This window comes from Bombyx mandarina, chromosome 26 (assembly GCF_030267445.1).
Source record: "Bombyx mandarina strain Sakado chromosome 26, ASM3026744v2".
In the NCBI taxonomy this organism is placed as follows: Eukaryota; Metazoa; Arthropoda; class Insecta; order Lepidoptera; family Bombycidae; genus Bombyx; species Bombyx mandarina.
In genome coordinates, this window is record NC_143232.1 from 4,069,408 (window position 1) to 4,093,290 (window position 23,883).

Below are 23,883 nucleotides of genomic sequence, written 5' to 3' on the forward strand. Positions count from 1 at the left end.
GTTTGTCTTTTGCAAAATAGATATAGATGAGGGGATCGATTTGGGGTGTCGATTTCTAGTTCATTCACATTTGTTGATTTTTCAAGGATTATTATATCATTGATGTAGGACACTGCATATGAGCTTACGGGCCAATTGTTGTTAAAAACTGGAATCCACGGATATAATAGTCGTATAACTGCTGACCCATTCTTCATAGAAAAGTACTTCGTGGCAGAATTGGACAGTCTGATAGGACCAATCTATGCGGGTGCATAATATACCCTACCACGACTAGTTGGGATGACATGAGTCTTATGTTCAAATACTTTGGAATATTCTGTACTACACTTCAATTTGGAATACATGCTATTGCAAGTTCAGTTCCTTTCACGATTACTCAATAATAGATGAAGTAATTTGAGAGCATGCAGGTACATACTCGTAATTATCTCAAAGCGATATATTATCGTGGCATTTTTTTTTTGTGTCGTTAGGGAACAAATTGACGGCCTGCCTTAAGCGAATACTGGAATTCATAGACATTACAATGTCTATGCTATGGCCCACCTTAAGACATTAGGTCGAAGTCTAAATAGTGTAATGGTTATCCCATCCATTGAATTGGAACATATAACTGCCCTACCCGCGTGGGCCTACAATACGCTCTATCTACTCTATTATCCCTAAACAAATCCAGTTTTTTTAGAAGTAAATGTCCCATTCGAGCCAATTTTTCCTTTTCCATAAATAAATACGAAAGAATGAAGCGTAGGTATAGCAAGACCGTTGTAAGAGGCCGTGAAAACCTTCGGATTTATGAAAGCCCGTTTGTTCTTTGCGATTTCCGCTCTTGTCAGTTTATTTTCGTGTTTATTCGAGATGAAAGTTCAGGAAGTTTTTTTTTTTTTTTATGAAATTATCGGCACGGCTTTTGGTCTTTCGGTGCTTACTACTTCTATGTAGTAAGCACCGAAATGAAGCACGCTATGAAGCGTTACTACTTCTATGAAATTGTTTTCTGTCTTTTGTTTTAAGGGTTAAGAAGGGTTTTGTAAAATTACATAGTTTTTAGATTTTTCCGGCTAATGATACATTTTTTAGTTTTGTAAGTAGACATGGTTGGTATAACGGCTCTATTTGTTTCTGCCGCGAAGTAGTTATGCATTTGAAGAGTGTCACCGCCGTTAAATAATATAATTTACTTGGTGATTTCTATGGGTTGTGTGCTTCACACATCTGCGCAACGAAATTCACAATAGACATAGAAAGTGAACGCTGCTGCCTTGTGGGTAAAGGTCAGGGTTTCGATTGAACGGAATGACGGATTTGTTACCCTTTGGATTGGAATAATTGTAATGCAAGGGTTGGAGCTTAGCAGATTAGGAATTAGAATAGTATCAAAATTGGATACGGAGACGACTCTTCTGAATGGGTATTTGGACATTGGAGAAGCAGTGGCTCATACACGATTTTGCAGAAGCAAGCAGCATGGTATGAGAGAGTATTCTTCTCTCTTCGCACTAAGCACCTTACCTTGCTCCCTGATCGCCTTGGTTGACCAAGATCAACCAAGACTTGTATGCAAATATTTTTCTTTGCTGGCATAAAAGAAAACTGAGTTCGATGCGCCGTCTCCGAATAGACTATCAATTGAAATTTAAATTTAATTTGTCTGTCTTTCTAATGCAACAGACAGACGGACACCAATAAAGTATCCTAATTAAATGAAAAAACTTTTAATCAAAATCACTAAATAAAAGTAATAGTGCCAACCCTTAAGTCAAGTTGAACATCGATCACAATTGATACAGGTATATAAGTCGAACATAGGCATCGATGGTTCGTACAATTTTATCCGCAAATGACGTCACATTTTCTTATCGCCCCTTCCCCGTTCATTGTTTCCCAATTTCATCAACAAAGACAGAATCACAGATAAACTGCCTATTGAGCCATACTTTCAAAAGGATTTTGAAGGTCATGTCAAGTAATACCGTTTCAGGAAATTCATTGCTAAGTGAGGACGTATGGTCCAAATAAATTTCCGGAGCGCTGGTACAATTGATAGTGACGGGATCATCTCATATAATTCCTCAAAGCGTTCTACCGTTAGCGGTAAAGATTAATTGTTACCACATCAGAAGCGGTACTATTCTTGCTTTAAATGTACGTCAACCACTTCAAAGGCAAATTCATTTCGTACCGCAATAGCGTAGGAGTTAAGCTGACCACATCATGCGAAATATAAAGATCTTCGTTTATTTTTAATACAAGACGATTTGGAACGACCCGTCGTGCGTATTGGAATGATAGATTGCGTTATGACGCGAATAGGTAGGTTAGTATTTCGGAATAAGGTTGCGTTTTCAAACCCCTTCGGGGTCATTAAAGCTTAGGTATCGACTGAAGGAAGTTCTTCTGTCGAGCGACTGAAACTGTTCGGTAGACCGATGCTCCGAATGTTGTTACTTCGAACTTGTATATGTACAAATATATCTTGAAAATAATATAATTAAAAATAAAAATTGTGTGTATGTGTCAAATATTATCTGTTCTATGGCAGCTAATTGCTGCAGTAATTACCTGCATAAGCTCGTATACCTACGTCTTACTATTCTCTATATGGGCATATATTATTCCTTCTTTATCTTTTTTATGTGTGAAGGATCACTGGTCTGAGATCTTTTCAGTTTTACCAGGACAGGTGGGCGAGCAAGGGCTCAGCCAGGCGGGTTGGGATTTGCTAACAGCTACCCGAGCACCTCCAAAGCAGACCTAATAACTCAAGAGTAACTGCTTCGCGAATAAATCTACTACCGGATCGGAATCGCGACCCACTGAGAAGATCTGACAAGAAACTCAGCGGGCTGATGTTTAGGTTAGGTTGCACGTCGAACTCTTTGTCGAGTTTGAGCAGTACAGTTACTGGAGCCTGTTCCCAGTGTTAGAACTAAATGCGTCTAATGCAACGGGTATTGGATCTAGTGGATCCGTAAGGACCTCCTTCTGTACTGATTTAGGTTGATCTGTTGAGTAGATAATCTAAATTATTAAATTAGGTAACATTGTAATAAGTTTTTCAAGGCAGAACAATATCTACGAGAACCTTTAGTAGCTATTATATAATTTCGGCAATATAAATTTCATTCCAAAATAATATTTCCAAACGTTGGAGTAGAAATTCATTTACGATCTTCATAGCAAGAGCTATTCATTAACTATTAAAGGGATATTTGATTTGGTTTTATAACAGAAATTTCTGCTTAGGTTGAATATTTGAAATTGCTTTGCGGATTTAATTAGGTTATGAATGTATTTTAAATTTATAAAATAAAACACATTACCTTTATACATATTTTGTGAAACAGTCAATGGCGAGACGTATTGTGAGCCTGTATCTTCTATGGGTCATGTCTAAAAAACGTAACTAAAAAAATGGCTCTCGCCTGACTAAAATTTGTCACGCGACTTAAAAAAACATGAACTATATTGGTTCTAACAAAAAAACAAAACTAAACTATTTTAATAAGCTTTAAAAATAAACGTCAATATAGAAATGAAGTCGTCCAATTGCTGTTTTATAAAGGAATTTTAAGAATAATAGTGATAACAAGGGACAAGTCATGCATGGTCATCTTTTTTTTTTATTGCTTACAAGGGTGGACGAGCTCACAGCCCATCCGGTGTCAAGTGTTTACTGGAGCCCATAGACATCCACAACGTAAATGCGCCACCCACCTTGAGATATAAGTTCTAAGGTCTCAAGTATAGTTACATCTGGTCCCAAACTAGGAATCCGTTTACAATGGGAACCAGAGACTGACATAAATACATATTATATACTTTTGAAAATATACAAATATATATATACATATTAAACAGCCAGACAAAGACGAAACAAACTTGTTTATCACACAAATGTTTGTTCCTGCTCCGATAGAGAGTAATAAAAAAGTAATGGCCTGTATGTTATGTATTGTGTGTATTACTTTATTGTAAAAACCAAGATATTTCGGCCGTGAAGCAGTAATGCGTTTTAGTTTGAAAGGTGGGGCAGCCGTTACTTGACACCTTAGAACTTCTATCTCAAGGTGGGTGGCGCATTTACGTTATAGATGTCTATGGGCTCCAGTAACCACTTTACACCAGGTGGGCTGCGAGCTCGTCCAACCTATGCAATAAATAAAAAAAATAAAAGAAAAATATATATTATGTATTACAAGGTCTGTGCGGACACACAAACACATACCTTCCTAGATCCACGAAGATTATGATTGTGAAGCAATATTAGGAATCGAACTCACGACCCTCGACCGAGCGATCAGCGGCGCTGACTACCGTACCAGTCAATATCGCGTCGGGGTCACCAATTTAGAATATTTAACAACGGAGGGAAGATCTTCCACTGAGCAGGTGACATTGCTCGGTAGAACGGTCCCAATGTTGTTTTTTTTTCTTTTTTCTTTTTCCTACCTATAGTAGTAACCTCGAGGGGTTATTCTAGATTCGCCGAATTTGTAGGTGAGCTCACGGGGCTCAAACCTGACGATGTTGCTAACACGAACCCTAGCAAGAGCCGCAGAATCTACCACCGGATTGGAAACGCGACCCCCTGAAAAGATCCGTCGAGAAACTCAGTGGGCTGTGTCTGTGGGTTAATTTAGCACCGTTAGTGGATCGGGAAGATCCGAGATGACGTGTTTTGGGCGAAGTCGACTGTTTACCATTTGGTCCGCAGGATCGGCTATGTAGTTACCGGCGGCCACGATGAGAGGGTTTTCGTGTCGTGCCGCTTTATCAAAGTGGCGCATCGATGCCGACTATAGATACTTACTGATGGACTCTAGGTCCAGGTTGTCGTGCAGGTCGGTATTCCTGACGAACCACGGGGCTCCGACGGCTATCCTGCAAAAACGGGATTAAATAGTTTGACGGGGTTGTTCGAAATTTGTATATATGCAAGCTTATCTTGAAAATGTCGCAAGCGAGATTCAGGCATCTGTCAAATATCTTGTATTGAATGACGGCTACCGCCACAGTATGTCTGTTTCACGGCTGAGTCTTGATCGATAAAAGTACAGTTTCATGGATTCATTAAGCCTTTGAATTTGCTTTCGGAGTGTTTGACCAATGTACGACTTTGGCTGAGCTCCAAATGAAAAAACTTTGTTCTATTTACCATGCACGCTACGTTTTTGGAAAAATTGGAAACGATATATGTAGCTTTGCATTTTTTTTTCTTGTAATGGGCATGGACATGGCAATTGAACTTCACTAACTTCTTTGAGGCTTGAGGTTGAAGTCATATTTTGTCTTGAATTATGACTGTCTCCCCTTCAAATTAGAACACGAGATTGTTACGCATTAATTACTTCTTTAGACGTGCTGAGAGTAAAATTTATCGCGACAGATTCGTTATGGCTAGAGAGAAAAGATACAATTTGGGACGAGCAAGAGTGAGAAAATAGACAGAGCGTCTTGCGAACCAATTGACCTTCGAGAGAGGGAGAAAGAGAACGTGTTTACGGGCGTCGGCCACTAGATGGCTTGTTATTAGTTTCTCATTGCCGCTATAGATGACAGTAACATATTAACTATTTTATATTTTATTTTTAATGAAGGATTTTCTATATAATAATATAACTTAAAATATACGTAAATGATGAAGATATCGGTTCTATTATACACAGCATTCCCTATTACAAGAAAAATAATATTTAAAGATGGAAAATGAAGAAAACCACAATACTACACACTGCAAAAGAAGTTTCACTTCTTTCACGTGCATCAAATTGAACGCGCACTATTTTTTTTAGTCGACTTCACAAGAGTTTTTCAATTCGAATGTATTTTTTTGTCGTACCTCTGAACTTTGGTTCTAGGTGAACCTATTTTCATTATTCATTTCTTATTTGACAGCTAGTACTTCTCATGTAACCCCATTTGAATTTAATCAAAAGCAGACCATTATTTTTGGAGTTATCTTTAAACATTAATATTTAAATGATCTTGATTATACTGATTGATATTCTTGTTTTATTTTTTTGAAGTCTACTTTCTTTCATTTGGACATCATAGCACGGTATTATATTTATTGTGGATGTGAATGGTAAATACGGCCTACGTACAAACTAAACTAAATAAAATTTGACAAGCCTCAGAATCGAAGTATGTATTGCTCCTGTTAATGTTATCACTGCCCACTTAACACCCACCTTGAAATTCCTGGCGTTTGACGAAAATTATCCGAAAGTACTAGGAAATATTAAAGGTGGAGATTAAATACCAAAATCTAATCTACGGGATATTGAAAAGTTGCTTCATTAGCTATCGTTTGTATATTTATGGTACGTACTTTTTGAAGCATAAATTAAAATTAAACTTTTGTTTACTTATGAGTATTATATCAAAAGCAGTATTGGGTTGATTTGATCTTAAGCTGAAGGAATATGTAATAAACAGTAAAGATGCCTCAAAATTAATGTCTTAATATGTCAAGAGGAATTTAATGAAATTCTTCTTCATTATATAAAAGAAGCAAATTATTCTGAGATTGCATTGAAATTAACGAAAATGATAATAATTTTATTTAGTATTGGTGCAATCACAACACCTAATCTTTCTTTAGGAAATTGAGGTGAAGACGTCATTCTGACGCAATAAGATTTAGGATTTAAATTCGCGAATGTTATTTCTGCAAATTCATTGAAACAGCTTGACGTAAACAAATACCTTTATGAACATGAGCTATTTAATCTGTCATTCCCGACATTATAAAATAAAGTATATGACCATGAGCATATCCATGATCGAAAAGGAGGACAACCAATATTTTGATGCCATTGAGATTTTAACACTACTTCTCAAGGTGCCTGGCAGCGATTACGATGATTTTGTATGAAACAATAAGGAATATTAAATTCATATTAAAATAGACTCCAAAAATAGATGAGTGTCTGGCAGTAAGCGCTAAATGTCTTAAGTTCGAAGGCGCAGAAAGAGTTGAAATGCTAATTGCCTAAATTGTGCACTTACCTACCACCTACTTGCACAAAGATCCAAATTCTCGATTGTTTTGTGTAATGGCTGTTCAGTCTTTTTGGAAATTGGCCCTACTTGTGCGAGCTCATAATAAACCATATTAAAAGTAAAGCTGGATTGTTTTTCTTTTGGGGAAATTGCATGGAAATCCCTTACATTAAAATTTCGAAGCCTTCCACTGGGCACTTACAAAGATACCTTCCGAATCAGGAAACTTCTAATGCTTGAGGAAAACCTTTAGTTCTTAGTGTGAATAAAATATAAGTTTGAGGGGACGTAAGTAATATTGCACATCTATTTTTGTTCACATCCATTCTATCTACAGCTTATGTTAAAGATTTTTCAAGTAGACGAGTAGATGGTAAATGGTAACTGTCGCTCATAGACAACAGTCATGCCAGGAATCCAGCCAAGCTGCAAACAACTGCTGAAATTCATTTAAACAATATACTCATAAAGTTAGTGTCTGCACAGGCTTGTCGAGTTCCAAATAGTCACTTCACACACAATAATAATAATATGTATATTTATTCTAATTAGCAAATGTGTTTACAAATTAACGGCTCGTTAATTTTCAATTAGGTTTCCAAAAATACTATTAAACAATCAATATTTGTTTGTCTGTTTGTATGCGCTGACATTTTTTATCTAATTGAAGTCAAACATTGTTAAAGTATTGCTTGCACTTGCGTAATTGCTATATGCATTGCCAAATAAACTTTCAGAGAGTCTCACACAATCGATTTCAAGAAATCAGCTACTCTTACAATAAACAAAAGTCACTGAGGTATGTGTAACCAGTTTTCACAAGCTTTCAAATGAAATAACGGCTTAGCAGATAGAGAGAGACTTCTTAATAAAACTTACTAATAAAATCGAAATTTAGTCCAATCTTTGGTCTACTTTATAATGTTATTATGAATTAATGTTACGCATATTTATTTTTGTTGCTGTAATTTATTATAATAAATGGTCTCAAGGGCCGTTTGATATTAAATTGTTACTGGATCTATAGACAAAGAATTCCAGAACTCACTAAAAGCCACGAGGACTCAATTAAATGGTAATACAATTTATCCCCAAAATTATTCTCTCGTTCAAACCATATCGCACAGCTCATACAAAGAATGTGGCTCATGTGACGTCTTGTCACGAATAAATAACATTGTTTACTGCTTTAATCGAAAATGCTCACGAAAATACTTCAAACGGGGTTTGAAAAGAGCCCAGTGTCATTTGCAAGTAGTTTAATATCATCTGAAAAGTTGAGGGCATTTTAAATTGAAGTTTTGGAGATTCTTGGAACGAATGCAGCGATAGTTCAATGCGAGGGAGATTTTTTAATGTATGTACCTACTTTTTTTTTAAGTAAGTTTTAATGCGTATCTAACAGAACGACCTTCACGGCTTATCTGGTATGAAAAGTTTTTAGAGTTCTAAACTTAGCCACTGAATGCTACTACCCACTTTGAGGCGTAATTTCAGAGTTTCAATTGCATCCAAGAGGAATAAATAAACCTAAAATAAGTAACCTACCTGGAGCAGTTTTATATTTCAAATGCCAACAGTGACTGTACGCTTATTTTTTTTAAGTGATTTTTATTACCAATGGTATTCCGTCAATGTGAAAGCTCATCTTGAACAAGTATTCAGTACGCACTTTCTTATTAAAAAAAATTATTACCTGCCTACGGAATTTGAACACCGGTATAATGAACATTATAATGTAGGTGTTAAAGCAATCTTTGACGGCAAAAATACTATCAATCCAATCAATGTTAAATTACCAGATTATATCTCATTAATGTTACGGGTGTCACGTAAATGGAGCCAAGTCGATGTGTTTAATGCGAAAACACTCATTAGGGTATAATCGGCGGAATTCGTGACAGAGTCGAGGGTAACTTAGCCAGTTTTAACTGTATACGGCTATTAAAAAGCGATCAATGTTTTCCCTAAAAATAATTCTATATCATTCGTTGGATGATAATTAATGTTTATTTTTCATTTGAAGTTTTTGTTTGTTCTGAAACAATAATTTTGTTGTTGTCCGTTATAGTTTTCCCCGTGCTTTGATGGAAGGATTAGTTACGAATGAATCTATTAGATTGGACATTAGATTAGACATGGATATATCGTCTTTTCGCATTAAAAGTGTACAATTTCCAAAAATATTCGAAATTGACTTATAATGCGGAATCATTTGGTATCACAAGTATTTTTCTCATAAATACTGTCAAAAGAGCGTAGTTTAGTTATAGTTTTTTTTTTTAGTTTACTTATATTTTGACTACTATTAATAAAATCTTACTGTTTTTAAAACACAAATAATGTAACTGGTAAAAAAATAAAAAATAAATGTTGCAAAGATGATTGATATTAAAAATATCACAAGTTAAATTTATAAAACACTCTCATGTAAAATTAGTAAGTTTTGAAATAATACAGTTTTAATGCGAGACGACATATTAGGTGTTTATAGCATAGGTGAACATATTTATTAGAGACCATAGATTCTTGTGCTATGATATTGTACTCAAATGCTTGCTTGAGTATTTCGGGTCTGGTACTTTGTTACCAAAAACGTACTGGCCAAATCTTCACTGCAAAATAATACATATCTGTATACATTAGTCTAAGGAAAGAAGACCTAGGAAGTGGGGGTGGCCTGCTGACGTAATATAGCAGCGACTTCAGACTGGTCGGAGTTGAAGAGGGGAGTTGAGGACACCACTAACATATTGCCTCGTTCACGGCCTCTTTCTGATCTCGGCACCAGGGATAGACGGACGTTGTACATTCGCGTGTCAACTTAGTTACCCACATTTTGTCATTAGTATTTAAAATCAATAATTGTTGAAAATTGTATTTTATATTGTTCTAATTATATTTTTTTTATATTTTGAGTCGTGATTTCTAATTTTAGATTATAATTTCTGTTAAACGTCCATAATAGTAATTAATAAGCCAAATGTAAGCTATAAAGTATTTTCTATCAGTCGAAAATAAAATTTACAAGTCCACACTCTGTGCTGCCGTCACATAATTCTTTATCCGCCCATAAAATCGTTGGAGTATAAAATCGACTATCTATTGCACCGTCCGAGGTGAATTTCAATAAAAATATAAATTAAAAACAATCTTATAGCGAGTCATAGCATCGTAAGACAAAAAAAAATCTAATGAATTGATAGCGGTTGTGATATTCACACAGAATTATCCATCATCATCATCATCAACAGCCCACAGTCGTCCACTGCTGGACATAGGCCTATCCCAATCTACACCACTGAGCCCGGTCTGCGGCTCTCCTCATCCACTTCTTGCCGGTCACCGTGCGGAGGTCATCGCACCATCTAGCCAGGGGGCGTCCCACGTTACGTCTTCCGCTGCGCGGTCTCCACTCGAGAACCCGTCTGCTCCAGCGATCGTCAGTCCTACGGCATATATGGCCAGCCCACTGCCACTTCAGCTTGCTGACTCTTTGAGCTATGTCGATGACTTTAGTTCTCTGTCGAATAATCTCATTCCGGATTTTATCCTTCAGAGAAACTCCGAGCATGGCTCTTTCCATGGCTCGCTGAGCGACTTTGAGCTGACGGACCAATTATCCAGTCCCACATAAAAAAGATATCAGTTTTGCGAGTGACTGTATCGTAGACTATATCGTAGGTTGGTTGTGCCATTATAGCATATCGTATTATTGGTATAAATTTTGATATTAATAATAAATCAAAAGTATCAGCAGGCGACTTTGTACCGTAGTACATTAGACTGACTAAAAATAGAGCTTTTTGTTACGAGCCAACGTCGAGACGTATTATTTTATAAGAGCACTAAATAGATATGATATGGTAACGAATTTGAATTGATTGGAGAAATTTAATCGTTTTCCCCGTATTGAAGATATTCATAAGTCACGAGCAATAGTACGGAGTGTTAAAGACCGATACTTAGATGGTACTATGAGAAGGAAAAGTCATTCATGGGTGGAAACGTTGGCTACACGAGAAAAAAAAAAAAAAAAAAGACTTGGGCTAGCATGCTGGAGTCATGGTCCAGACGGCTGGCTGATCCTACGGCTGGTCGTAGGACCGTCGAGGCGATTCGCCCGGTCCTTGTGGATTGGGTGAATCGTGACAGAGGACGCCTCACTTTCCGGCTCACGCAGGTGCTCACTGGGCATGGTTGTTTCGGTGAGTTCCTGCACCGGATCACAGCCGAGCCGACGGTAGAGTGCCACCATTGTGGTTGCGACTTGGACACGGCAGAGCATACGCTCGTCGCCTGCCCCGCATGGGAGGGGTGGCGCCGGGTCCTCGTCGCAAAAATAGGAACCGACTTGTCGTTGCCGAGTGTTGTGGCATCGATGCTCGGCTACGACGAGTCGTGGAAGGCGATGCTCGAGATGGTGCACTCGCAGAAGGAGGCGGCGGGGCGCGTGAGAGACGCACAATCCCGCCGCCGTCGAGCGGGGGCCAGGGAGGCGGATATCGCCCAAGCCCTGGCCCTTTAAGTGTTTCGGGTCCCCCTCACATGTTGGTCTGGGGACCGGCGAGGGGGGCCTAAGAAGACGTCATGCAAGCTGCTCTGCACGCGTTTTACGCAAAAGCATCCGGGTGATGGAAGGCCGGCTATCCTCGACCCACGCTGGTTCTGGCCCAGCGGGGTATTCCGTAGGGTAACCCACTCTAACCGGCGCCATCTAGGCGGGCTTCGGACAGTCTGCCGACCGAGAGGACTGGTGGTCGTGGCGCCGACGACCGCCAGTCCGGCGTCCCGAGGGGGAGGGTGATGGGAGAGATGTGCTCCGCACTAAACGCTTCACTTTCCCCACTTTGCCTTGTCATGAGTTCTGTCTCATGCGAGGTTTGGACGTTGGTTGTTGAGCGACAGGAGGTTTTAGTCAGTTTGACTCTGACATACCCCGCCCAGTATCCCCAGAAAAGGGCGGAAGTCCGGCGATTTCCTCCTGACCAAAAAAAAAAAAAAGGGCTAGCATGAAATGTTTTTGGCTTAATTTAATGTAAGACATGTTCTTTGTTTGAATTCTGAACGTCAAAAGTGTCAACGAGCGACGTCCGCTATGACGTTTTACCTTTTTTTCAATTCCAACCGCCAAGGGCGACACATCGATTTCATATTTCATATATGTTTAATTTGTCACTTATGGACTTTTTTTTCCTACCTAATCTGGTAGCCTAGAGAGGCTATTCCAGCGGAACCTTAACTAGTAGGTGAGCTTACGGGGCTAAAGCCTGACGACGACGCTAACACGAACCCCAGCAAGAGTCGTGCTTCGTAGAATCTACCACCGGATCGGAAACGCGACCCACTGAGAAGATCCGGCGAGAAACTCAGTGGGCTGTGTCTGAGAGTTAATTTACTCGTCGAGCCCTTCGTCGCAAACGACGGGTTCGACGAGAACGGTGACCGGTGCTTGAAGTACCTAGAAGCACCGTTAGTGGATCGGGAGGATCCGAGATGACGTGTTTTGGGCGACGTCGACTGCTTTCCATTCTTTCCGCAGGATCGGGAATGCTTATGGACTAATAAAGATACTAAACCGAATAAATACAGTCCACTCTCTTTCATTCACCACAACGCAACATCTTGTTCGAAAAACTTTTAGGACCTGTTGTTACTCATTGAGTACCCACTTATGTCTATTTCTAGTATATGTACCAGAGCTCAAACCACCCAGAAAATTCATTCACGATCATCTTTCACAGTGAAGCAATGCCTTTATATACATCAATGATCACTAAGTAAGCCCTTTGTTCGTCCATCTATGAAAGCCACAAAATAAAATCTCTCAGCTAATTACACCAATTAAAAATATATATGATTTGATTAATTACACTTTCTTTATGTAGGTTTTTATTTATTTCAAATTTACGTTAAGCGGGATTGGTCAATATGGCTGTTTGATACAATATGGTTTTTACTGGGGAAAGACAACTTGTGAGCCGCCTCGGTTGGTACTACTACCCTGCCTATTTTTACGGCGAAGCAACAATGCATTTCGTGTTTACCTACCCGTGCGGACTCACAAGAGGACCTACCACCAAGATACGAATGCAGCGATCCTTTAGGCCACGACGCCTTCAAGATGGCTCCGGTAACCACTTAACAACAGTTGAACCATAAACTTCCCATCTAAGCAATAAATAAAAACAAAACTAAAGTTTTTAAGCAGCATAAGCTTAAATAAAGATGTTTACGATCATCTCTTGAGTTTGCTACCGCTCAAAATATTCCCAACGTGACTGAGCCAAACGTAACTAAGCCATACGAATATCGGTTTAAGGTTTACAATTCACGAACAATGTTACAATACGGTGTAAGTGGCGGTACATTACGGGGCTGTTCGCACGGTGATAAAACCCGATAGGCGGTAGTAAACTGTAAATGGTTTACGTTCTACTGTAAAAGAGTGTATGGGCCAAATTGGACCCGTGTCAACTGTGTTACTCGTAAATATTTTATGAATGTATTTCATTCATCTCTAAACATTTAGACGAATGGATTTCTTTAAGATTTTGAAGCGTACTGACATCGACTGTCATCGTAGTGGACTGTGGAACTACAGCGACTTCTTGGAACGAAGTTCCTTATGAGACGATGCGGAGGGCTTTTTTTTTTTCTTTGGGCCGGCTGCCGAACCTCTTACGACGTCGTGGTATGTGGGACTCAACGATCCGCAGGTGTTGAGAGCAGACAGCGGGCGGGCCCAAGGATTTTAGGGCCCACCCACTAAGCGACTCCCCTGCACTCTTCCCTAACCGGGAAAAAACGTCCGTAACGTAAGATTTTTATTATTTATACAGTGTCTAATGTACAGTCTACGTGATGACGGTTATTATTATTATTCATTTAAATAACTGTTTCTTTGTATATTATTATAATATATTTTTTATAAATCATTGTGAATAAAATGAAGTTGATAACTTTGTAAAGTCGTTCTTTTTTTGTCAATAAAAGTCATTATTAAAAATTGTATACCCGATTAATTATTTTCTTTATACCTCGAATAGAACTTAAAATTAACATTTTTATAATAAGGCACTTCGTTCCTATCCGGTGTCCCACGACACCACACATCTTTTTTTAATATACTGTCGGTAGTTTTTCTGCCCATTTCTGCAGTAAAAGTACTAGTAAAAACAGATTTGCTCACTTCTTCCGTTGGGAATTTGTATATTTTATTGCAATTTAATTTCGAATCTAGCAAAATCAATGCATCAAATTTAAAATGTTCAGATAGATATTTGGATTGCAAAAATGTTGATCTAAAAAGTACACAGGCCATCTTATACCGTACTAAGTGGGGTTATACATCTTGATGTTCAGACTTGAGGCAGTCAGAAGGTTTAAACGGCTCATTCAATATATATTTTTTTTATTGCCCTAGTACGCAGACGAGCGTATGGCTCACCTGATGGTGAGTGGTTACCGTCGCCCATGGACTTTAGAAATGCCAAGGGCAGAGCCAAGCCGCTGCCTACCGTTCAGTACTCTTCACAGGCCTTTGAAGAAGGACATGTCATGTCATTGATTCATGTCGTTTATGAGGATCTGGAATGGTACGATCTTCTTGTACGCAAAGCTTATGATATTACAACGTGACGGGCAAACGCTTCGAAGGCTAAATCTAAATTGTTTAACGACCCCATAAACTGGGCCGGGCCGCATCTACGATTCGCGACGTGAATAGGCACGATAATACGTGCCGGTACGGTATCACTAATAGAAATTCCTACATCCAAACCTCCGCTATCACTTCATCTCGCTTACTAAGAATCAAAATTAAACCACCAGTTGCTGCCTAGGCAATGTTAACTGCCAAATTAAAGTCCTCACGATAAACTACGCTTTGGCAAAAAGAACATAGCGCGTACATTAACTCATCAGTGTTACATTTATCCCGAATTTCGGCGCATTCCCGGTGAATTTATGAAGCAATTAACAAATGCCTGCAGTGCGGCATGGCACTGAATTAAGTTGATGGTTGCGCCACCTGCATCGTGCCATTACGTTTTCATACGGACAGATTTTGTCGGCTTCGAATGGCGTATTACATTCCGGACAGGAATGTTATCGGAATTGGAATATCATTGGACTGTTTATTACAGCTTTATTGTGACGAGGATATTAATGCTGTGAGAGCGAATTGTCTAGATGCCACTACCATTTTATTTTCTTATTTTTTTTGTTCCCGAGGAAATCGCCGGACTTCCGCCCTCCACTGGAATTGGCGGGCGGAGTGTGTTGGAGTCGAACCGACTAAAACCTTCTTTAGCTCAACAACCAACGTCCAAGCCTCGCATGAGACAGAACTTATGAAAAGGCAAAAGGGGGAAAGTGAAGCGCTCAGTGCGGAGCACATCTCTCCCATCACCTTCCCCTCGGGACGCGGGATCGCTTACAATACACCCTAATAAGACTTAAATATAGTACTGCTGAACAATGGTTACTGCTTAGTGTCTAAAAGTTGTATGAGACTATCCATAGCTTTTTTCGTTAATTGGCCAGATAACTTCATCCAATGTCTCAAAGACTGTGGTGATGTCTATAGGCCCTGGTGATTCCTTAGCATTGGATATGCGCTTAAGCAACTCGAATAATTAAACAACAACAAAAAAACAACTATTTCAGACCTATGTCCTAGTAGCAAATAGTGTTATTTTTAATTACCTAATGCAGTATCGGTGTTTGCATCATTGAATCTGTAACAAAGAAACATGTTTAGTAAATTCTAAGTAATACAATTATAAACTATAATATTACTAGCTGACCCGGCAGACTTCGTTGTGCCTCAATCGATAAATAAAATACCTCAGTTTTGTATACAATAAAACAAACAAAAGTAGTAAAAATAGTATTATTATTCGTCAATAGATGTCGGGAAGAGTCATAAAGTTGATTATCGATAAAGTTGATTATTGAAAACACGAATAAAACAACATTTTCTGAAAATAAATCGTAGTTAGAACGATTCATGTCCCCCAAAATCCCCTGTATACTAAATTTTATGAAAATCGTTGGAGCCGTTTCCGAGATTCAGATTATATATATTATTATATATATACAAGAATTGCTCGTTTAAAGGTATAAGATTTTCATTTTTATCAAACAAATATGCATCCATGGTGTTGATGCATTTCTGCCCGCGCAGCGGTGATTTTTCAATTTCCGTCTTAAAGAAGGCAGGTAGGTTTACGGGAGCCAACAAACTCTTCAAATACGTTTTGTACGGGCTCTCGGGTATTGAGTTTTTTCCTGTGAAGAATCTTTCCAAACTTTGGAAAAAGTAGAAGTATGACAACTCTCATCACTCTCAACTCTAGCTCTTATAGCTTACTAGCTGTACCCGTTCGCCTCGCTGGGCATTTCAAATTAACGTTATTATTTCTCACCCCCACAAATATTCTCATCATTAACGCCCCCGCAACTGGTGTAGGGAGTCCAACACTCATAAATATTAGCCTATCCATTAAGTACATGTATTTTCTACATGGATATCAAGTTTCAAGTCAATCGGATGCATGATTCAGTAGTTATAACGGAACATCCGTAAAAACCACTATAGATTTATATATTAGTTTGGACATTTTTTTGATTTTTAATATATAAATACAAGGGTAAATGTTTGTGTGCGTTTGTGTTCTTTTTTTGCCTTTTTGTCAATCACTAAACATTTGATTTAAGCGGAATAACTTTACCTTTTTTTTTCTGAACATAATATTTTGTTGGTACCCTCCTTAAAGGAGTTTTTCCTGAAAACAAAGATAAGTTGCTGGCGATTCCAGAGATTATATAAATTATTATTATTATCCATAATTAAATAGGCCGCATAGCTTAATTTGACGGATGACTTTTGTACGTATCATCTACAGTTTTTAATAATGAAATTATGCGCGGGTTCAATGTATTCTGGTGACGCGTGGGCGCTCGACTTACGAGCTTGGTAATGAAATTTTATTTCCATTTCTCGATATTAGAAGCATAAAAAAAAAACTAAAAAACAAACATATTTTTTTAAGTTTTGAAAACACTAATTTGTTTCCAATATTAATATTATAGTGAGTTATTTAATTATTTTTTTTTTTATTGCTTATTTGACAGGACGAGCTCACAGCCCACCTGGTGTTAAGTGGTTACTGGAGCTCAAAGACATCTACAACGTAAAGCGCCACCCACCTTGAGATATAAGTTCTAAGGTCCTATGTTTTAGTTACAACGGCTACCCCACCCTTCAAACCGAAACGCATTACTGCTTCACGGCAGAAATAGGCAGGGCGGTGGTACCCACCCACGCGGACTCACAAGAGGTCCTACCACCAGTAATTACGCAAATTATAATTTTGCGGGTTTGATTTTTATTACACGATGTTACGATGTCTGTAAACATTCCTTCAAATCCAATTTAGATTATTTATTTTTACCAAAAATCAACACGGCACAATGATGACGCTGTAAGTAAATATTTTTAAAATGTCCGTTCAAAATTGCCTTTCGTATTTACAATTTAAAACAAATATTTGTGTGTTTTCAGCACGTAGGTTTCGGGATGAATGAAATATCATTAATCTTTATTACGATTTTCAAGTTGAATTTAATTAAATATCAATACCGCTTCGAATCAGCCACACAATAAATAGGGTGAGGCTCTACTGATATTATTATCCTGCGTCATACAATTATTTCTTGTGTGCTAATTTATAATTATCACATTTGAAGCTGTTGTGTTTTAATATTTTAAGTGTACAACTTTTTTAGTACTCTTTAGCTTATTAGCTTGGCATGCTAGCTACTATTTATGTAACGGAATCTTTAATCGTTATTTTTACTTAAAGACGTCCGATTAACTTGAAAATTACCACACGGATCAAGGGAGCGATGACAATATAACAATTTTATATTTTTGCTCAAATTTTTCTTACCAGTAACAGCAGGATAAAAGTCATGACAATAAAAGTTAGTTCGGTATGCTATTTAATAATGCTATTTTTTTTTAAAGTTTTTAAGCTGCACAATTTATCCCGCTGTGATATTATCCTTTAGCCTTTAGTCTCAAATGCAGTTGAACAAATGAACCCACTATGTTACTCGCCGGATCTTTCTCAGTGAGTCGCGATTCTGATCCGGTGATACTGCGAAGTTATGGCTAGTGTTTTTTATTTTATTTAATTTAATTAGTGGGTGGACGGTCTCACAGCCCACCTTATGTTGAGTGGTTACCTGAGCCCATAGAAATCTATAACGTAAATTGCGTCACCCACCTTGAGATATGAGTTCTAAGATCTCAGTATAATTACAACGGCTGCCCCACCCTTCAAACTGAAACGCATTACTGCTTCACGGCAGCAATAGGCAAGGTGGTGTTACCTACCCATGCGGACTCACAAGAGGTCCTACCACCAGTAATTACGCAAATTATAATTTTGCCGGTTTGATTTTTATTACACGATGTTATTCCTTCACCGTGGAAGTAAATCGTTAACATTAAAATTTGTCAAGTACTTATTTCATTAGAAAATTGATACCCGCCAGCGGGATTCGAACACCGGTGCATCGCTTAATACGAATGCACCTGACGTCTTATCCTTTAGGCCACGACGACTTTGCCTTTGAGCGTTAGAAATTTGGTTCAGGTTGAGCCTTTGAGCTGACCTATACGTCCGCGCGTAGCTGAAAGTTTTTTAGGCTACCAACGAATATGCAGGGAATAAAAAAGCAGATTTTCATAGAATAATCCATTTTTTCAAAGTTTACTATTCTGTGCTATTGTGAAATTATTTCCGTGAACACATTATTAGATTTATTTGTTCGGAATTTTTTATTATATTTGAAGTCACGGTCGACTCCGATATCAAAGTTCCTTATTCCTAGTAAAAAAATTTTTTTGGGTAGAAATGTGACTTGGGAACACTTTGTTTATAGCCCTATTCATACTAAGGCCAGAGTGCAGTCATTCCACTAGTTATTACTGAGGGATCTTTGGAAACCATTTTAAGAAAGACGTACCATAGAATTGAGGAAGTAATGCGGAGGGAAATTCGTCCTGAAAGGAAATGAAGGGGAGCAAATTATCCTGGAAAAGCGAAGTTGCCGAACGTAGCAGTTTCTGTGTTTCTGTAATGATCACAACACGAAAACAAAAGTCGCTCGTCACGGAAACTATTAATAAAAAATTGTTATAAAAGAACAGACTTCTCTAATTTTATAGCCGTCAAACCGCGAGAAGTTTGGCCCTAAATCACAAAAGTTCGTTGAAATCACGCGATTTTGTAGTCCGCGTGTCATTCTACCTGTAATAATAACGTACACATTTTCGTATTAAAAAAGTGTGTGTTTGTGCAAATCACACACAATAGAAGTGAAACTTATATAAATAAAATAATCGCAAGGGTCAACCAATCCGCAGTGCAATGGAGCAGCCTCACCCTGGGGAACCGCCTGCATGATCACAGTATCGCTACGCTAGGTAAGTATGATTTAGCAAGAGAAATACAAGAACGTCTATCAACTGTGTAACATCTCGTCACCGCGATTCAGGAACTGTTGAATTTACGTGCAGGGACATCTGTTGATAACAAGCTAAATAGAAATAAAAGTATCTCAGGGCGCTCCGAGAGCCACGACAGCGTGCACGGACGTCAAAAACACACTGAACCAGTCGGGGGCGCGAGACCGTGTGGAGCGCTTCGTGATTTTCGGCGCCACTCGGAGCCGCTTAGACAAGCCAATCGCGACACACTTATTTTTTCGTTTCGTTTCATCGAGTTTGAAATCACAACGATTCTAAAGAAGTTTCACTTCAATAAAAGGGTATTTGTGGATGAACAGGGCCATCAGAGCCAATTAGTTTAGGTTAGACTTATAATAAGATAACGAGATGCAAATTAGTAGTACAGGCTCACAATCCGTCCTATCAATACTAAAGAGCAGCGTTTTTCCTTGGAAACTGCCCAAACGACCCTCAACCGGTATTTCAAGGGCCACGCATGGAATTACAATAAACGAATCGTTCTAATATCGCATAAGGCTTGTGGATTCGCGCCACGTACGGAACCATGGGGCAGGTTAACGTTTATTGTTTGCCGCAGTGAAGACCTTTGGGAATATTTGATATCGGAGTTTGATGGGTAAGTTAGCGCTATGAATGCTTTTAGGGGTTGGATAACTTTAGTTTAATTACTCCTTCGGTTTCCGCGAGTCGTCGACATCTATATATTAATACGTGAAGCAAAAATTTTGTATCCCTTTTTACGAAAATTGAGCGGACGGAGGAGTATGAAATTTACCACACTTATAGAGAATATAGAGAAGAAGTGCAAAATGCTAATATTTTTTTAATAATGCATACCTAATAGATACATTAAATCAATAAAGAAAACATTACACACACTACTATGTATTTGATGCACACACGCATGCATACTATTTATTTATTGTCAAACTTTTGTTCTTGACGTCTGTGGTCAAATTGAGAATAAATTAAATATTGTTTGTCTTTATATGAATATTTTTCTATAGTATAGTCTGGGCGAAATTTGTGAATATAGAAGTATAAGAGTCTCTGAAAATGGAATCATAATAGTGTACAAACTTATAATATAATTTCAATTAATTATAGTCGAATTTCGACTACCGGGTGACCACTAGTAATTAAAATTACCTTTAAGGTTTTATCTCGCGTTTTTACTGTCATTATAATTTTTTTCGACATTACGATTTTTTTTGTTTACTTTTAAGAGTTTGGTTGTTGTTCGGAAAGTCTCTGCGTAATACAATTATGACTGCAATCCATTGTCATCGGCGGTGACGTCATGAAGTCTATGGGCTCCCATAATATTTTGAAACGAGGGGTCACGCAAGCTATCAAGATTAATACCGGGAATAGCGTTGCTGATAAAATTGTTCTAGAAATTTCTGGATCGAATTTGGGACATCGCTATCATCAAAAGGTTCCCCATTAATCTCAAAGTATTGTTCATGTTTAAAAGGCATTGTAACTAAGTAAACGTTTCCACGGAAATCTTCAGCTCCGAGAGCGTAGATAATACGTAACATCGAGATGATTGGTGTTTGCCTGAAGTCGAACGTTCTAATTGAATTTTCAAATCAAATTCTATGGCTTCTTGTAATACGCCCCGTTAAGTGATCAATGTTTGAAGCCTTTGATTATTATTCTCCAAAGCACTTTCACGATTCAATCTTGTTTATGTTTTATACAATCTATACAGCATTCTTTAAGGTGTGAAGTGAATTTTAGGTTTTGTCATTTGTCAATCGTGAACCTCTTACTTTAAATGGAGAGCTACGAGAAACATATCGTTCAAATTATCGGATTTATTGTTTCTAGAACAGTCTAATATAATTTGCTGGGATGCCTGGAGAGCTACCTTCGAATTAAAGGAGGTATTTTTATTTAGCGGGGGCGAACCTCCTATGAGGCCACTGCGCTTGGGAGTGCGCGGGGTATGTGGATTGGACAGCACGCTGATGCTTGCAATGGACTGCCTCAAGAACTGGCTCAAGGGATTGTATTTAGGGCCCTACCCAATAAACGACTCCCCTGTACTCTCGCCTAAGCATCCAATCTACCCTGAGGTCAGGATCGGGGTGCAGTAAAGGGTTTACCGCGGTTAACGCTACAACCGGTCACGCGGCTCGCCCCAAAGACGCCTGGCTGACAGAGCCTTCATGACGAAGAACGAAGCTCTGCAACGTCAGCCTACTCAGTACGGCAGCCCGTCAGATTGCTTAGGCGATTCCACTGGTGTCCCGAAACACCCCGCTGGGCCAGAACCAGCCTACTAGGTTAAGACGCCATACACCGCCAACCTGTTCCCCCCGGTATTACTCCTGGGCTGCATGTTAGAGTACGGGTAGCGTGCCACGCTACCCTCTCAGGTCGCCCCGTGACCTTTACTGGGGGTGGCCGCCATCGCTTACACCGGCCGGGATGTAAGTTCATACTGTCTTCTCCGACTCCCGGCTCGACAACAACGGATCGATCGAGGGAAGAGCTCTTCCTTTCTGTTCCGTCATCTCCTGCAAGATGGTGGACTCACGAAGGGGACCGTCCCAATTCGAAAGCACCGGGAGCGCCCTTGGATGCAACTTTAGGGATCGTCGTCCAACGGCTCCAGGAGAGTCTTCATGCTCCAGGCTTTAACTTCGCTGATGACCAACTGTAGAGCGGCCTGCTTTTGATAACAGCCGGCGTGCAGCAGGGCCGCCGGATTGACAGAAAACTGCAGAGTTCTTTTTATTAGTTTTAAAATTATAATATATAAATGCTACATTTGGCAGAGTATAGTTCAAATAACATAACAATCCTGTTTCTTTATGATATTCCTGATGGCTTGCGACCTTGGTAATTCTGACAATGCTATATATAATAATATTATTGTACTGTCATTAGTCGAAATTCAATTGATTTTATTTAAATTCACCTTTATTTAAAATTTTATATCGTTTACTGTACAAAATTGAAACACGAAAGAAGATAAATTCACCATCGATGTTCGAATATATTTTTTTTTCATAGACTATCGCGCTCGTATTTCGTAGGCACCATTCATTTGAGGCATCCAGACGAAACGAAATGCCTCAAATAACATCCCGTAAGGTCGAGTTTTCGGTGCGCGAGGTTAATACAATTTTAATGTTATTGAAAATTCGGTAAATCTTTCTAGGTATTAGTGATACGTAACGTAATCAGTGGTACGGTTTTTTCCCTATTATGCTGATAGTCTTGAGAGTCATTTCAGCGTAACTTTAACAAGTAGGTGTAGGTGAGCTCACGGGGCTCAAACCCGACGATGTTGCTAACACTAACTCTAGCAAGACTAGTGTTTCGCAGAATCTACCACCGGATCGGAAACGTGACCCACTGAGAAGATCCGGCGAGAAACTCAGTGGGCTGTATCTGTGGGTTAATTTACTCACTGAGCCCTTCGTCGCAAGGACGGGTTCGACGAGAACGTTTACCGGCTTATGGTACATAAAAGCACCGTTAGTGGATCGGGAGGATCTGAATTATGTGTATTGGGCGACGTCGACTGTTTACCTTCGGTCCGTAGGATCGGGAATGTATAGTTAGATACCAGCGGCCACGATGAAAGGATTGTGGCACGGTACTAGTAGTCATAGAACGCACGTTTAAGTGTCTTATGTATCGCCATCTTGTTTACTTCGGTCACAAGCACTCCAACGTTTCGAGGCTGAAGTAGGCAAGGTCAGGGTAGTTAACATTAGGGCAACAATACTCTGACCTACTGTTTGGGTAAGGGTAGTAAAATTACGTTGTGTCTGTGGGTTGCAGTTGCCACTTACAATGAGGTAGGAAAGATATCGACAAAGGCTTGCGGGCTATTTATGCCAGGAAGCAGTTATACTTGAAGCAGCGGATGTTTGCATCTGCAATTGCAATCTGCAATTCAATTGTGTTTTCGACCTCGTATCTTAACACTTAAGTGCGGGACGAGGTCTAGTACGCCTCGTTCTTATCTTTCTTGTGGTAGGCTAAGATACAACTAACTGTCGGTCGGGCGTCTCGGGGTGGTACCTCGAATCTGGTTTTACTATTGAATGCGGGAACCCTCCTACTCTAACCGGGTTCTGATCGTAGGTCGGATGAGAAGTGCAAGGGGCACGTCAGCAAGAGCAGGGTTAACGTCAAGTATGCTCCATGCTAAGACAACAAGCTGCGTTGACCCCACATGGTGTGGAATAAGGATAAGAAGAACTTGTTAGGGTAGTCAAATATTAATATGCATATTAAATTCTAATAACCTTCTTCTTCATGCTTCGGTTTCCTCAATACTGAAGTCGTGACCACCTCCT

The 23,883-nt window shown here is 39.0% G+C and overlaps 1 protein-coding gene across 2 annotated transcripts in view; it reads right to left on the reverse strand.

Annotated features, from left to right (window-relative positions):
* The window catches only part of LOC114248399 (octopamine receptor beta-2R), a 168,644-nt gene that overhangs the window by 29,611 nt on the left and 115,150 nt on the right, over positions 1-23,883 (reverse strand). The window contains exon 3 of one of the 2 annotated variants that reach the window (XM_089738918.1): positions 15,721-15,752. The exons of the other annotated variant lie outside the window; for it this stretch is intronic. The gene's annotated coding sequence lies outside the window, so the exon portion shown is untranslated. The remainder of the gene's footprint in view (positions 1-15,720; positions 15,753-23,883) is intronic. 2 annotated transcript variants of the gene reach the window in all.